Source organism: Phyllobates terribilis, unplaced genomic scaffold (assembly GCF_046119375.1).
Source record: "Phyllobates terribilis strain yellow unplaced genomic scaffold, ASM4611937v1 Scaffold_279__1_contigs__length_2497574, whole genome shotgun sequence".
NCBI classification, from domain to species: domain Eukaryota; kingdom Metazoa; phylum Chordata; class Amphibia; order Anura; family Dendrobatidae; genus Phyllobates; species Phyllobates terribilis.
In genome coordinates, this window is record NW_027363039.1 from 536,854 (window position 1) to 555,042 (window position 18,189).

Here is an 18,189-nt window from a genome sequence, read left to right on the forward strand (position 1 = left end):
CCTCCAGCGGGGGACGGTCACCGTGGTAACTACACCTCCAGCGGGGACGGTCACCGTGGTAACTCCACCTCCAGCGGGGGACGGTCACCGTGGTAACTCCACCTCTAGCGGGGGACGGTCACCGTGGTAACTCCACCTCCAGCGGGGGACGGTCACCGTGGTAACTCCACCTCCAGCGGGGGACGGTCACCGTGGTAACTCCACCTCTAGCGGGGGACGGTCACCGTGGTAACTCCATCTCCAGCGGCGGAAGGTCACCGTGGTAACTCCACCTCCAGCGGGGGACGGTCACCGTGGTAACTCCACCTCCAGCGGGGACGGTCACCGTGGTAACTCCACCTCTAGCGGGGGACGGTCACCGTGGTAACTCCACCTCCAGCGGGGACGGTCACCGTGGTAACTCCACCTCCAGAGGGGGACGGTCACCGTGGTAACTCCACCTCCAGCGGGGACGGTCACCGTGGTAACTCCACCTCCAGCGGTGGACGGTCACCGTGGTAACTCCACCTCCAGCGGGGACGGTCACCGTGGTAACTCCACCTCCAGCGGGGGACGGTCACCGTGGTAACTCCACTTCCAGCGGGGGACGGTCACCGTGGTAACTCCACCTCCAGCGGGGGCGGTGAGGTGAGGAGGAGCCGCTGCACATCCCCCATACAACACTGAGGAGCCGCAGTCACATGGAGCAGGAGCCTCCACAGGAACAGCTCTGATCTCACCCCACACTCTCCTCTCACAGATTCACCACAAACCCTCCCTGTAATCTCACCGGAATGGCGGGAAGCGGAAACCTGCTGCTGGCTGATACCAGAGAGCAAGAGCTGCGCACAACCAGGACGGAGCTGCTGCACTGAGAGCGGGAGGACCTGTGGTGACGTTACCGCCATGTGATCAGGGGGCGGAGCTCAGGAGAGAAGTGGTGAAGGACCTGTGGTGACGTCACCGCCATGTGATCAGGGGGCGGAGCTCAGGAGAGAAGTGGTGAAGGACCTGTGGTGACGTCACCGCCATATGATCAGGGGGCGGAGCTCAGGAGAGAAGCTGTGAAGGACCTGTGTTGACGTCACCGCCATGTGATCAGGGGGCGGAGCTCAGGAGAGAAGTGGTGAAGGACCTGTGATGACGTCACCGCCATGTGATGAGGGGGTGGAGCCCAAGAGAGAGTTTGTGAAGGACCTGTGGTGACGTCACCGCCATGTGATCAGGGGGCGGAGCTCAGGAGAGAAGTGGTGAAGGACCTGTGGTGACGTCACCGCCATGTGATCAGGGGGCGGGGCTTCGGGTGGTGATTGGCTCCGCAGTGTTTCCTCACAGACTGTAATGATTCTATAAACTATAAAGTTATTATAATGGTGAAGGAGCTGTGAGGAGGCTGCGGTCATGTGACAGTGATGACGTCCCCGCAGCTCCTCCCCCTCAGGGGTCATTGCCCCGCCCAGATCTGCAGATGATCCCGGCGCAGTCGCTCCTCCGGCTCCTCCTCCCTCTGACGTCACATAGTGGCCGCTTTCTCCAGTGATGAGGATTTCTCTGCTCCCGGAGGTTCTGTAAGTCCAGTAGTCTCATCAGGTCCACATCTATAGTAAGTTCACCTGTTTCCCCAGTCAGGGCTCGCTCTCACTTCAATTTGATAAAACCCCAGACTGCGTCCGGACCCAGTAATCCTCGGATTCTCTGCTCAGCGGCGTTTTGTTTTCCAGCTCCGATCGGATCGCACGCACCCATATAATCTACAGGTGCGTGTGAAACATCGCGCTGCACTCAGATACCACCCGAGTGCAGTGCGATTCCCGCCAATGCCAGCAGCAGAGGAGATGGAGATAGTGATTTCCCCGTCCCCTCCGCAGCCGTGCGAGAGGATCAGAGCATGGAGCACTGACATTCGGCTCCCGCTCGCAGCAGAGCAGCAGCGAGTGTCATTAGCATATCGCATCGGGGGGTCTCGCATCGCATACCGTACGCTAGTGGGACCCCGGCCTAAGAGATACGTCTGTGTCTTGTATAGCAGAGCGGAGTTGTACAGATACCTGTCTTTACGTAGGCTCAGGTTCTCCCGGGTGCGACTCAGCCTCAGCATCCTCCCGCGCCATCTCCTCCTCTCCATGTTGTTGTGCAGAGTTCTCGGCGCCATCTTGTAATGAGGGTCTGGCAAATTTTTAATATTTTAATTATTATTTTTTTCTCCTATTTTTTTAAATTTTTTAAATTTTGTATTACAATGTTCTAATGCTGATAATTTAGTCGTCCGTTCAGATATTAAAATATTCACCCAATGACAAATGAAAGCAATTCTAAACCCATAACCCTTCTATGACCTGATCACTGTTAAATGATACGATGATTATTATCTTACTTGTTTTAACTTCTGCTTTCTCACTTCTCGCCCGCCCTTTAACACATTCTGTGCATTCTCTCCATATCCACCCCTCCCTTCTCCCCTCTCTCATGTATAACTCTGAAGCTCTACTGACATTTCTCACCCACTCCAAACCATCCACTACCTCCATACAGCACGCAAAATGTTCATACAAATCATTGCACCACCTGCTCTTTCTCTTTTTTCTCCTTCTCCTAGTCGCTGGCAACATCTCTCCCAACCCTGGGCCTCCGTGTGCTAGCATACACCACTCTCCTCCAGCGGCATATAGAAACCCTGCTAATCTTATTAACATTCAGTGCATGCCCTCTCCTATCGCTTTCCACTATGCTCTCTGTAACGCACGGTCTGTGTGTAACTAACTTACACTCACGATTTTTTCCTCTCTAATTCCCTTCACCTTCTAGCTATTACAGAAACCTGGATCCAGCATTCAGACACCACCGCACCTGCTGCTCTCTCGTTTAGTGGGCTGAAATTTTTGCATACCGCCAAACCTGAGAACAGACAAGGTGGAGGTGTTGGTTTGCTCCTTTCACCACAATGTGCTTTCCAGGTCATCCCCCCAGTTCCCTCACTTATGTTTCCTTCCTTTGAAGTCCACACCGTCAGACTCTTAAAACCCTTCTCCCTGTGAGTGGCGGTTGTGTATCGCCCTCCAGGCTCCTGCCGCCAGTTACTGGATCACTTTGCCAACTGGCTTCCTCACTTTCTATCCTGTGACATCCCCACCCTCATCATGGGAGACTTTAACATCCCCATCAATGATCCCCTCTCCCAATCTGCCTCTCATCTACTTTCTCTAACCTCCTCATTCGGCCTCTCACAGGTTACTAACTCTGCTACGCATGAAGACGGGAATACTCTGGACCTGGTTTTCTCCCGTCTCTGCTCGCTGCATGACTTTACTAACTCCCCTCTCCCGCTGTCGGACCACAACCTTCTTTCCTTCTCTGTCAAGAACCGTCTCCTCACCCGGGACACCCCCACTTACCTCACTTATAGGAATATACGTACCATTAATACCCAGCAGCTTATGGACAATCTCCACACATCTTCAGCCCCCATCTCCTCCCTCTCCTGCCCGGACTTGGCATTGTCACACTACAATAATACACTGAAGAGCGCCCTAGATGAAGCAGCACCTTCTACACGCAGAAAGACCCGACACAGACAACGGCAGCTCTGGCACACAATGCAAATACGTTTTCTTCAGCGTTGCTCAAGGTGCACTGAGCATCAGTGGAGAAAATCTCTTTTAGCAGAGGACTTCATCCACTATGAATTCATGCTCAAAACCTATAACTCTGCCCTTCATCTGGCCAAACAATCCTACTTCACCACCCTCATCACTTCACTGTCCAACAATCCAAAATGACTTTTTGAAACCTTAAACTCCCTCCTGAAACCTAATGCACAGGCCCCCACCACCAACCTCAGCGGTGAGGATCTGGCCACTTATTTCCTAGAAAAAATCAACCACATCCATCAGGGCATCTCAGCCCAATCTCCTCAGTGCCTGGATCCCCTTCCCTGCCGGACTTCAAGCTCACTAGCCATCTTTGAGCCTGTTACAGAAGAAGAAGTTACCCAGCTTCTCACTTCTTCTCGACCTACAACCTGCAACAGTGACCCCATTCCCTCACATCTCCTGCAGTCTCTCTCACCGGTGGTCACCACTCACCTGACAAAAATATTTAACCTCTCTCTTTCGTAAGGTATCTTTCCCTCCTCATTTAAACATGGCATCATAACCCCTTTACTTAAAAAGCCATCCCTGGACCAGAACTGCACTGCTAACTACAGACCCGTCTCTAATCTTCCTTTCATCTCTAAACTCCTGGAACGCTTGGTCCACTCCCGTCTAATCCGCTATCTCTCAGATAACTTTCTCCTCGACCCTCTACAATCTGGTTTCCGCTCCTTACACTCCACTGAAACTGCCCTCACTAAAGTCTCTAATGATCTACGAACAGCTAAATCCAAAGGTCACTGCTCCCTGCTGATTCTCCTGGATCTCTCTGCTGCATTTGACACTGTGGATCACCAGCTTCTCCTCACTATGCTCCTCTCTATCGGCTTCAAGGACACTGTTCTCTCCTTGTTCTCCTACCTCTCTGACCGCTCCTTCACTGTATCTTTTGCTGGCTCCTCTTCCCCTCCTCATCCCCTTACTATCGGGGTCCCGCAGGGCTCAGTCCTAGGCCCCCTCCTCTTCTCTCTATACACTGCCTCTATTGGACAAACAATCAGCAGATTTGGTTTCCAGTATCATCTCTATGCTGACGACACCCAACTATACACCTCTTCACCTGACATCACCCCTACCCTAATACAAAATACCAAGGATTGACTGTCTGCTGTCTCTAACATCATGTCCTCCCTCTATCTTAAACTGAATCTCTCCAAAACTGAACTTCTTGTGTTTCTCCCCTTTACCAGCCCAACTCTACCTAACATCGAAATTACCTTGGATGGTTCAACCATAACCCCCAAGCAGCACGGCCGCTGCCTTGGAGTCATATTCGACACTAACCTTTCCTTTACTGCCTATATCCGATCACTCACTCGCTCTTGTCACCTGCATCTTAAAAACATCTCCAGAATCCTTCCTTTTCTCACCTTTGAAACTGCTAAAACTCTTACTGTCGCTCTTATTCACTCCCGTCTGGACTACTGCAACTCTCTTCTGATCGGTCTCACTCTTACCAAACTTTCTCCTCTCCAATCCGTCCCGAATGCGACAGCCAGGGTCGTATTTCTGTCCAGCCGCTTCACCGATGCTTCCATCTTGTGCCAGTCATTACAATGGTTACCCATTCGCTACAGGATCAAATATAAACTCATCGGTCTCACCCACAAAGCTCTCCACAGTTCTGCACCGCCTTATATCTCCTCTCTCATCTCTATCTATCGCCCTACACGTGCCCTCCGTTCTACAAATGACCTAACATCCCTCATAATCTGAACCTCGCACCTCCGTCTCTAAGACTTCTCTCATGCTGCACCAGTTCTCTGGAATGCTCTACCCCAGACGATCCGACTGATGCCTAGCCCCCATGTCTTCAAGCGCGCTTTTAAAACCCATCTCTTTAAACAAGCCAACCACCTCAACTACTCAGTAAATTAACTTTCCCCTGTCCCCTCCTTCTAAATATTATTCAGAATCTGCTCCCTACTCTTCATCTGTCTCCACACCCTCCATGCACAAGATAACTGCACTCGATACTTGATTATTGCACTTATACATACGGGCTGATGACCGGATCATGCAGCTTTATATGAAAATCCCTATTTATTATAATTGTCAGACCTGAAATAACAAGCACTTTTCACCTATTGTGTCCCCCCCCATTCCCTTGTAGAATGTAAGCGTGCGAGCGGCCGGACCCTCGCTCCTAATGTAACTGTTTAAACTGTCTTACCTTGTATTGAATATATTGTCTGTACATGTCCCCGCTGAATTGTAAAGTGCTGCGGAATATGTTGGCGCTATATAAATAAAAATGATTGTTTTTTTCGCATTTCCTATATATATATTTGTGGCAATGTGTATTGGTGTAAAATTACATATTTTATTTGATAGTTAATATACTTTGTTATGGACGTTTTTTCATTTTTGTGTATATACACTGCTCAAAAAAATAAAGGGAACACTGAAATAACCCATCCTAGATCTGAATGAATGAAATATTCTCATTGAATACTTTGTTCTGTACAAAGTTGAATGTGCTGATAACAAAATCACACAAAAAGCATCAATGGAAATCACATTTATTAACCAATGGAGGCCTGGATTTGGAGTCACCCCCAAAATGAAAGTGGAAAAACACACTACAGGCTGATCCAACTTTAATGTAATGTCCTTAAAACAAGTCACAATGAGGCTCAGTATGGTGTGTGGCCTCCACGTGCCTGTATGACCTCCCTACAACACCTGGGCATGCTCCTGATGAGGCTGAGTATTGTGTGTGGCCTCCACGTGCCTGTATGACCTCCCTACAACGCCTGGGCATGCTCCTGATGAGGCTCAGTATTGTGTGTGGCCTCCACGTGCCTGTATGACCTCCCTACAACGCCTGGGCATGCTCCTGATGAGGGTCAGTATTGTGTGTGGCCTCCATGTGCCTGTATGACTTCCCTACAACGCCTGGGCATGCTCCTGATGAGGTTGCGGATGGTCTCCTGTGGGATCTCCTCCCAGACCTGGACTAAAGCATCCGCCAACTCCTGGACAGTCTGTGGTGCAACGTGACGTTGGTGGATGGAGCGAGACATGATGTCCCCGATGTGCTCAATCGGATTCAGGTCTGGGGAATGGGCGGGCCAGTCCATAGCTTCAATGCCTTCATCTTGCAGGAACTGCTGACACACTCCAGCCACATGAGGTCTGGCATTGTCCTGCATTAGGAGGAACCCAGGGCCAACCGCACCAGCATATGGTCTCACAAGGGGTCAGAGGATCTCATCTCGGTACCTAATGGCAGTCAGGCTACCTCTGGCGAGCACATGGAGGGCTGTGCGGCCCTCCAAGAAATGCCACCCCACACCATTACTGACCCACTGCCAAACCGGTCATGCTGAAGGATGTTGCAGGCAGCAGATCGCTCTCCACGGCGTCTCCAGACTCTGTCACGTCTGTCACATGTGCTTCGTGTGAACCTGCTTTCATCTGTGAAGAGGAGAGGGCGCCAGTGGCGACTTTGCCAATCCTGGTGTTCTGTGGCAAATGCCAAGCGTCCTGCATGGTGTTGGGCTCTGAGCACAACCCCCATCTGTGGACGTCGGGCCCTCATACCACCTTTATGGAGTCGGCTCCTAACCGTTTGTGCAGACACATGCACATTTGTGGCCTGCTGGAGGTAATTTTGCAGGGCTCTGGCAGTGCTCCTCCTTGCACAAAGGCGGAGGTAGCGGTCCTGCTGCTGGGTTGTTGCCCTCCTACGGCCCCCTCCACTCCCCTCCCCTCTCCTGGTGTACTGGCCTGTCTCCTGGTACCGCCTCCAGCCTCTGGACACTACGCTGACAGACACAGCAAACCTTCTTGCCACAGTTCGCATTGATGTGCCATCCTGGATGAGCTGCACTACCTGAGCAACTTCTGTGGGTTGTAGAGTCTGTCTCATGCTACCACGAGTGTGAAAGCACAACCAACATTCAAAAGTGACCAAAACATCAGCCAGAAAGTATTGGTACGGAGATGTGGTCTGTGGTCCCCACCTGCAGAACTACTCCTTTATTGAGGGTGTCTGGATAATTGACAATAATTTCCATCTATTGTCTATTCCATTTGCACAACAGCATGTGAAATTGATTGTCAATCAGTGTTGCTTCCTAAGTGGACAGTTTGATTTCACAGAAGTTTGATTCACTTGGAGTTATATTCTGTTGTGTAAGTGTTCCCTTTATTTTTTTGAGCAGTGTATATTTTATATAATGAGACTAATATGATTATATGACTGTTTGTGGTTTTCTTCATTTTTTATTTCATTGTGATGTCATTTCCTTGTTTTTTTCTATATAAATGTTGTATTTCTATGTGATTGGCCACAATTGAGAAAAGCTCTGGAGGAGCTGAAACGTTTTGCAGATTTGTGGATGTGGAATAAATGATTGACTACAGGTCAGTGCCGGGATCTCTTTCCTTTCCCTCTCCATTACTAACCTGAGGGCTTGAAGACAGCGGTGTTTTATGACAAATCACAGCTGTCATCAACCCTAACCGCCATTACCCCGATTGCCACCGCACCAGGGCAATCGTGAAGAGCCGTGCAAAGCACCTGAATTGGTGCGCCATTTCTGAGGCGGCTGAGGGCTGGTATTTTTAGGCTGGGAAGGGCCCAGTAACCGAGGACCTTCCCACCCTGATAATATCCGCTCACAGCTGTCTGCTTTACCTTTGCTGGTTATCAAAAATAGGGAGGACTCCACATCGCTTTTTTCATTTATTAGCTAAACACAAGTACAGTAAACTCCACACACAGGGCACTAATTATATATCTCACGGATATCTATCATCTATCTCGCTCTTTGCACATCTAACACCTAAATATCTGTCATTTCTATTCTGCGCTCTCTTCCGGCACGTGTCACACAGACGTGTGTGCGGATGTCACACTTTATGTCATCTGTGTGCAGGACGTACTGATGTCCGAGCTGCCGGCAAAAAACGGACATGTCCGGTCCGTGTGACCATGTGCGCAGCCTATAGATTATAATGGGTGTACGTGTGTGTCTCCGGTACGTGTGAAGGGGGCCTAAAGGGTATGAGCACTTTTAGTATGAATTACCAGTAGGGGGCGTGACCACTTAAAGTGCCTAGAGCAGCATGAATGCCAGATACGGCCCTGAGCACAGCCCTAATAAAGTCATTAGAGCTGCAGATAAAGGGGGCTCGATTACAGCTCTGGATAGTGGGTTGTATGAGCCGGAGGTTATGAACATGGATGACGATACTAATATATGCCGCACTCTAGATGGAGATCCTACTAATTCATACAATACCCCCTTACATTGTCTTTTGGAGGAGGGTTTGGTATCGGCTGTACTTAATGCCAAACAGAACGATTAAAGGAAAATCACCCACAATGTCCAATATTTCATACATTACCGAAAACGCACAAAGAAGGAAACATCCATCAGTCTAGAGATACATTCAATACTGGCTGCAGAGAAGATTCCTATAATATAGTGAATATTACCAGAAAACATTTACCTATGTTATACACTGACAAGGATCCAGCAACAAGAAAGACAACTGACACGTGGAGGACAAACACCAAAGGTTTCATTGAATGTGGGAGAAATAAATGTGGTTTGTGCAAGTCTGTGCACAAAGCAAAAATGTCTGCATCTACTAACCATAATAAACCCTATAATATCCGACATCTCATTAGTTGTAGCTCCACACGTCATTGACACCATACAATGTGAAGCTTGTCTGCTGCAATATGTGGGGGGCACGGTCAGACCCTTACGTCACCGCATTGGGGGACACGTTAGGGACGTTCTTGGCCCCACAACACGTAATACATCTGCAGCATCACAACATCTCATACAACACAATAGGGATTAATCACTTTACAGTTGTGGGTATTGAATATGTCACCAGACCAGCTAAGGGGGAGATTGGTATAAAAAGTACACCCCCGAGAAGCCTTGTGGATTCTGGAATTGGCCTCCAGATTCCCCAGTGATATGAATCTTCCTTCAGACCTTGTATCCATTTACTGAATTGTGTTTTTTCCTCTTTTATAGTAATTATACATAATATACACATTATAGATGCAGACACTTCATTCTTCTATTGCACGGATGCTTTTTGTTGTGGACATATGATCGTCCATAGGGGTAATGTAGACATACTTGCACACGTCCATTTGGGGCTGGGGGTCTCCGCTGTGCATTAGACCCTATGATGTGTATAAGAAGCCGGTTACTGTTGATTTATTATGTCATGAAGAAGAACTGAACACAAATACCAGGTAGAAACGCAGAGATGTTTTGCTCCTATCTGTTTTTTAATGTTTCTATGATTTTAATTTGATTTGTTCAATAAAAGTTTTTGACGTTATTCACACTGGAAAACAAGTGCTGGATTATCAGTAACTTTCTTTGTCCCGTCCATTCCTTCCCAACTGTGATTTTTCATCCAAGCATTGAGAGATGAGCTGAAAGCAGACAATGTTTTCTATAGAGGAATGGCAGACATGGGCGTTGTCCACATAGAAAGCCTCTCCTAAATCCCATACACAAAAAAGCCGCCCTACAATCTGCCAGGACACATGCGGAAACATATGAAGACTCCTGGGACTTTATACTCTGGAGTGATGAGACCAAGATAAAGGTTTTTTTGGAACTGATGGCTTCAAAACTGTATAACATTGAAGAGGTGAGGAATACAATGAGAATGCATGGTGTCTACAGTGAGACCTGGTGGTGGCCGTGTCCTTATGTGCGGCTGCATGAGGAGCTACATTTCATTGATGGTATCTTGAATTCACAGATGTTCTGTTCTATAGTGACAGAAAAGATGCTGCCATCACTCTGTTCCCTTGGTAGGCCACTGTTACATTTCTGAAGAACAGGGTGACAGTGATTCAGTGGCCAAGAGTCTCCTGATCTGAACCCAACCAAACACCTATGGGGAATTCTGAAGAGACAAGTTGTCATCGCTCCATCCAGCATCCAGGCTCTAAGAGCTCGTTATCGAAAAAGAGATAAAAGATAGATATAGTATTGTCACTAACTTGTTCATTCCAGGCCTAGAAAACTTGGTGCTGTCCTTTAAAATTATCGAGGCCATACAAAATAATAGATGTAGTAGCTTTTGATGTGGGGTGTACTCATTTTTGCATCAACTAATTTGAGTAAAACTGAAGATTTTGTAATGAGAGTTATATTATTAACCTTACTTTCATGTTTTGATTACAAAAAAATGTTCTATGAAACTTAGTGTTGGCAAAATTGTAGAAATTGATCTTGTGTTCAGTGAGCTATTAAATAAAATCTTACTCATCAAAGGGGGTGTACTCATTTATGCTGAACAATGTTTATTAAACTTTATAAAACACAGTGAACATAATTACACTTTCTTTCCCGTATGACTTCTCTCATGTTTTACAAGGTGTGATTTATGTATAAAAGATTTCCCACATTCTGAACATGAATACGGCTTCTCTCCTGTGTGAATTCTTTGATGTGTAACAAGCTCTGATTTATAACTAAAACACTTCCCACATTCTGAACATGAATATGGCTTCTTTCCAGTATGAATGCTCTGATGTCTACTAAGATGCCCTTTAGCTGTGAAGGTCTTCCCACATAGTTAACACAAAAATGGTTTCTCTCCTGTGTGAATTCTCTGATGTGTTATAAGACTCCCTTTATTTGAGAAGGACTTCTCACATTCCGAACATGAAAATGTTTTTTCTCCTGTATGATTTCTTTGATGTGTAAAAAGATTCCCTTTATTTGTAAAACATTTCTCACATTCTGAACATGAATACGGCTTTTCTCCTGTGTGAATCCTCTGATGTTTAACAAGATCTGATTTATAACTAAAACACTTCCCACATTCTGAACATGAATATGGCTTCTTTCCAGTATGAATGCTCTGATGTCTACTAAGATGCCCTTTAGCTGTGAAGGTCTTCCCACATAGTGAACACAAAAATGGTTTCTCTCCTGTGTGAATTCTCTGATGTGTTATAAGACTCCCTTTATTTGAGAAGGACTTCTCACATTCCGAACATGAAAATGTTTTTTCTCCTGTATGATTTCTTTGATGTGTAAAAAGATTCCCTTTATTTGTGAAGGACTTCTCACATAGTGAACATGAAAATGTTTTTTCTCCTGTGTGATTTCTCTGATGTCTAATAAGACTCCATTTATTTGCAAAGCATTTCCCACATTCTGAACATGAATATGGCTTCTCTCCTGTGTGAAGTCGCTGATGTTGAATAAGACTCCTTTTATCTGTAAAGGATTTCCCACATTCTGAACATGAATATGGCTTCTCTCCTGTGTGAATTTTCTGATGTGTAATAAGATTCCCTTTAAATGTAAAGCATTTCCCACATTCTGAACAGGAAAATGGCTTCTCTCCTGTGTGAATTTTCTGATGTGTAATAAGAGTCCCTTTAAATGTAAAGCATTTCCCACATTCTGAACATGAATATGGCTTTTCTCCTGTGTGAGTTCTTTGATGTAGAACAAGCTGTGATTTATCTGGAAAGCACCTTCCACATTGTAAACATGAAAAAGGTTTTTCCCCTGTGTGAATTCTTTGATGTTTAACAAGGTCTGATTTACTTCTACAACATTTCCCACATTCTGAACATAAATATGGCTTCTCTCCTGTGTGAATTCTCTGATGTATAATAAGATCCCCTTTACCTGTGAAGGACTTTCCACATTCTGAACATGAATACGGCTTTTCTCCTGTGTGAATTCTCTGATGTTTAACAAGTTGTGATTTCTTTGTAAAGCACCTTCCACATTGTAAACATGAATACGGCTTTTCCCCTGTGTGAATTCTTTGATGTTTAACAAGGTCTGATTTATTTTTACAACATTTCCCACATTCCGAACATGAAAATGGCTTCTCTCCTGTATGAATTCTCTGATGTGTAATAAGATTCCCTTTATGTTTGAAGGACTTCCCACATTCCGAACATGAAAAAGGTTTTTCTCCTGTGTGAATTCTTTGATGTTTAACCAGCTCTGATTTACTTCTACAACATTTCCCACATTCCGAACAAGAAAATGGCTTCTCTCCTGTGTGAATTCTCTGATGTATAATAAGAGTCCCTTTACCTGTGAAGGACTTTCCACATTCTGAACATGAATACGGCTTCTCTCCTGTATGAATTCTCTGATGTGTAACAAGCTCTGATTTACTTCCAAAACATTTCCCACATTCCGAACAAGAAAATGGCTTCTCTCCTGTGTGAATTCTCTCATGTATAACAAATTGTGATTTATATGTAAAGCATTTCCCACATTCTGAACAGGAGTATGGCTTTTTACCTTTGTGTTTTCTGTGTGTTAAGAAATCTGAGCTTTTTGTAAATTGCTTGTCACACTGAAATCTTGAATCCACTTTGTCCCCTGGACTTTTGGTAATAATGCGAGATTGCTCAGGAGATGATTCCTCATGATTAGGAGGATTATAAGAAAGTGAAGTGCTGTGAAGTCCAGGAGGTGCAGGAAGGGTGATGAGGTTTTCTCTATTAGAGTGTTTCCTGATATCTTCTTTTTTACAATTTAGTGATGAACCGTTATTCTCACAAGGATTTCCTGTAAGGAGGAAAGATAGATTAGATGTGAGTTTTTTCTTCAACACAAAAGAGATTTCTGAATGTATTTTCTGGATCTCACAATGAAGACCCTCGTCAGTGAAAGTACCGGTGATAAGGAGGACAACTACATGCCATAACATTAACACAATGACGGGTAAAGTGAATGACACTTATAAACTGGTGACATTGGCACAAGTCAGGGGTGGCAGAGATTAGACAGCAAATAGTTCTTTAAGTGGTAATTACTGATGACAGGTTCCCTTAATGTACCTCCGGTGCCATTTCACTCTCTCAAGCTTCATATCTCGGCGTTAGTATAGAAAAGTGTCCACGCAGTTAAAAAAGATGTCCACTACTAAATGCCCCCAATGTAATTAACCCGTTGAGAGAAGATTTTTTCTAATTACCTAGCTTTGTCTTTATTGCCTGTGAGCGGCGCTATCGCTGGCCACTCACCGGCATCACGCGACCCCCGGCTGCAGCCGGCTCTTGCTTCCTCTGATGTCACGTCAAGTGAGGCGTGACTCGGTGATGCGATCCCCGCGGTGGATGCCGGGCTGTGGGTGGGGTTTCCCCACGCGTCACACCCAGCATCCACCGCGCACTTTCCCAATGAATACAAGGTAATTGTGATTCACAAAATGTTATACAATTGAAAGGGGAAGAAAAAAAAAATTACATTTTTCCACTATAATGTTATTTTAGCCCCAGATCTTACATTTTCACAAGGTAAAATGGGTAAAAATGATCACATAATTTTACACAATTTCTGCTGAACGGGGCAATACCCCATATGTGTCTGTACTGTACTGCTTAGCCACATGGCGAGACTCGGGAGGGAAGGAGCGCTATTTGACTCTTGGAGAACAAACTTTAGTAGAACAGCTTGCAGACTCCATATACAGAGCCCCTAAATGGCAGAAGAGCAGAATCCCCCCTCAAGTGACACCAGTTTGGAAATTACACCCTATGGAAATGTATCTACAGGTGTAGTGATGAATTTGACTCCATGGGTGATTTCCAGAAACGAGCAGTAATGGATGTTGTGAAGTGAAAATGCAAATATTCCCTTATAGTGGCCAGTACATTGTAGTGTCCGGTACATTGTAGTGCCCTTACGTTGTAGCGCCCAGTACATGATTCCCAGCTAGTGCTTTCTGGAGAAATAAATTGTCTCTCCCCGCTACAGTAATGCCAAACATGTGGATGCTAACTGCACACGGTGGGGCCCAGGAGGAGGGGGCATTTGGATTTGGGAGCGCAGATGTCACTGGATTTCTTTAAGTGGGAGCCAAGTCACTTTTCCAGAGCCTTTGTGCTACCAGTAATATGGACACCCCCTATATTACTGTTTACAGATGATGAACCTGAGTGGGGACTTGTTTTTTGTGGGTTGAGTAGAAGCTCTTAATGGTGGCATTTTGGGGTACAGAACATTTTGGATCATATTTATCCTGTGCTGTACGCTGAACACTTACAGTGGGTACGGGAAGTATTCAGACCCCTTTACATTTTTCACTCTTTGTTTCATTGCAGCCATTTGGTAAATTCTAAAAAGTTCATTTATTTTTCTCATTAAAGTACACTCTGCACCCCATCTTGACTGAAAAAAGCAGAAATGCAGACAATTTTGCAAATTTATTAAAAAAGAAAAACTGAAATATCACATGGTCATAAGTATTCAGACCCTTTGCTCAGACACTCATATTTAAGTCACATGCTGTCCATTTCCTTGTGATCCTCCTTGAGATGGTTCTACTCCTTCATTGGAGTCCAGCTGTGTTTAATTAAACTTATAGGACTTGATTTGGAAAGACACACACCTGTCTATATAAGACCTCACGGCTCACAGTGCATGTCAGACCAAATGAGAATCATGAGCTCAAAGGAACTTCCTAAGGAGCTCAGAGACAGAATTGTGGCAAGGCACAGATCTGGCCAAGGTTACAAAAGAATTTCTGCATTACTCAAGGTTCCTAAGAGCACAGTGGCCATCATAATCCTTAAATGGAAGAAGTTTGTGACCACCAGAAGTCTACCTAGACCTAGCCGTCCAGCCAAACTGAGCAATCGTGGGAGAAGAGCCTTGGTAGGAGAGGTAAAGAAAAACCCCAAGATCACTGTGGCTGAGCTCCAGCGATTCAGTAGGCAGATGGGAGAAAGCTCACAAAAGTCAACGATCACTGCAGCCTTCCACCAGTCGGGCCTTTATTGCAGAGTGGCCAGATGGAAGCCTCTCCTCAGTGCAAGACATACGAAAGCCCGCATAGAGTTTGCTCAAAAACACATGAAGGACTCACAGACTATGAGAAATAAGATTCTCTGGTCTGATGAGACGAAGATAGAAGTTTTTGGTGATAATTCTAAGCGGTATGTGTGGAGAAAACCTGGCACTGCTCCTGACATGCCCAATACAATCCCTACAGTGAAACATGGTGGTGGTAGCATCATGCTATGGGGGTATTTTTCAGCTGTAGGGACAGGATGACTGGTTGCAATTGAAGGAAACATGAATGCAGCCAAGTACAGAGATATCCTGGATGAAAACCTCTTCCAGAGTGCTCTGGACCTCAGACTTGGCTGAAGGTTCACCTTCCAACAAGACAATGACCCTAAGCACACAGCTAAAATAACAAAGGAGTGGCTTCAGAACAACTCTGTGACCATTCTTGACTGGCCCAGCCAGAGCCCTGACCTAAACCCAATTGAGCATCTCTGGAGAGACCTGAAAATGGCTGTCCACCAACGTTCACCATCCAACCTGATGGAACTGGAGAGGATCTGCAAGGAAGAATGGCAGAGGATCCCCAAATCCAGGGGTGAAAAACTTGTTGCATCATTCCCAAGAAGACTCATGGCTGTACTAGCTCAAAAGGGGCTTCTACTCAATACTGAGCAAAGGGTCTGAATACTTATGACCATGTGATATTTCAGTTTTTCTTTTTTAATAAATTTGCAAAAATGTCTACATTTCTGTTTTTTTCAGTCAAGATGGGAACAGAGTGTACTATAATGAGAAAAAAAATGAACTTTTTAGAACTTACCGAATAGCTGCAATAAAACAAAGAGTGAAAAATTTAAAGAGGTCTGAATACTTTCCGCACCCACTGTACATCGGGGTTTCCATCTAAATCTACAAAATACATGATTCAGATGACACCCCCGAGGGATCCATTCAGAATAATGAGGCAGCAGAGTTACACCGGACTCCGTCTAGCCTCTGGTCGACTGTGCTTTTATGCACGCTGAAAAAGATGGACATCACTGGATCATAGGCCAGACGGCGTCCACAGCGCCTCATTATACGGAATCTTCCCCCGGGGTTCTGTCCGAATCGCAAGCTCAGTCATTTATATGGCAGCATGAGACTTGTGTAAGAATAATACGAAAATAAAAGATGGAAGTAATATTAAAAAACACAATTAGAAAAATTAAAAATGTGCTTATTAAATCATTAAGAAGAGGTGTGAATGCGGCCCAGTTATTCATCGGTGCGCAACCGCACTCTGTACAAGAGCAGCCGCGCCATCACCGGACGCTTCTGCTGTGATGTGGACGGCGGATAAAGCTTCACTGCACCGGAGACTTCATACAATATCACACACCGGTCATCGTCAGGCGCCGCTAATCATAGTCACATGCCAATCATCATCATCATACGCCGCTAATCATAGTCACATGCCAATCATCATCATCACACGCCGCTAATCATAGTCACATGCCAATCATCATCATCATACGCCAGTCATCATCATCACACGCCGCTAATCATAGTCACATGCCAATCATCATCGTCATACGCCAGTCATCATCATCACACGCCACTAATCATAGTCACATGCCAATCATCATCGTCATACGCCAGTCATCATCATCACACGCCACTAATCATAGTCACATGCCAGTCATCATCATGATACGCCAGTCATCATCATCACACGCCGCTAATCATAGTCACATGCCAATCATCATCGTCATACGCCAGTCATCATCACACGTCACTAATCATAGTCACAAGCCAATCATCATAGTCATACGCCAGTCATCATCGTCATACGCCACTAATCATAGTCACATGCCAATCATCATCGTCATACGCCAGTCATCATCATCACACGCCGCTAATCATAGTCACATGCCAATCATCATCATCATCACACGCCGGTCATCACCATCACCATCATACACCGGTCATTATTACACACCTGTGGAAACATCTACAGGAATCTCCTCCTTCACGTCACTCACACACGGCTGATCCCCCCTCGTCATCACTTCTTCTTCTGTCTCTTCCTTCACTTTTTTCTTAGTTGGATCTTCCTCCTGATATATCAGATGTAACAATCAGCACAATACAAGAAACCACCAAAATCTGTGACATCTATGACCTCGATCAGAAATGTCCCCCCATATACAGATCCGGTACAGGGCTCAGCACCGTCTACCTGATGACTCTCCGGGATGTTGTGATTCTCCTCTGGACAGTCCTGGGGATACAGAGGACGGGGACATCTCTCTGGTGGATTTCTTTCCATGAGTCCATCTGTAGGAAACACATAGTGACAGAATACAGTGACATGTAAAAGTTTGGGCTCCAAAACAATAAATAATAAACTATATATATTTTCATCTTTTACATTTAAAAAAAAATTCAATAAGGGAAAATGGGCAAATGCAAAAGTTTTGGCACCCGGCAAGGTTAGTAGCTAGTAGCGCCCCCTTCTGAAAGTATCACAGCTTGTAAATGCTTTTTGTAGCCGGACAATAGTCTTTCAGTTCTTGTTTGAGGGATTTTCATTCATTCTTCTTTGGAGAATTCTTCCAGTTCCGTGAGATTCTTTTGTCGTCTTGCATCGTCTGCTATTTTGAGATCTAGCCACAGATTTTCAATGATATTCAAATCAGGGGACTATGAGGGCCATTGTAAAACCTTCAGCTTGCGCCTTTTGACGTGTGTTTAGTATCATCATCATTTGCCATCCTCTTTTCACCTCCAGCTTTTTTGCAGAT

At 45.5% G+C, this 18,189-nt stretch overlaps 1 pseudogene; it reads right to left on the bottom strand.

Annotated features, from left to right (window-relative positions):
- Nucleotides 1-17,739, bottom strand: part of LOC141220286 (uncharacterized) — a 31,235-nt pseudogene extending 13,496 nt beyond the window's left edge.
- Between the last annotated feature and the right edge of the window lie 450 nt (nucleotides 17,740-18,189).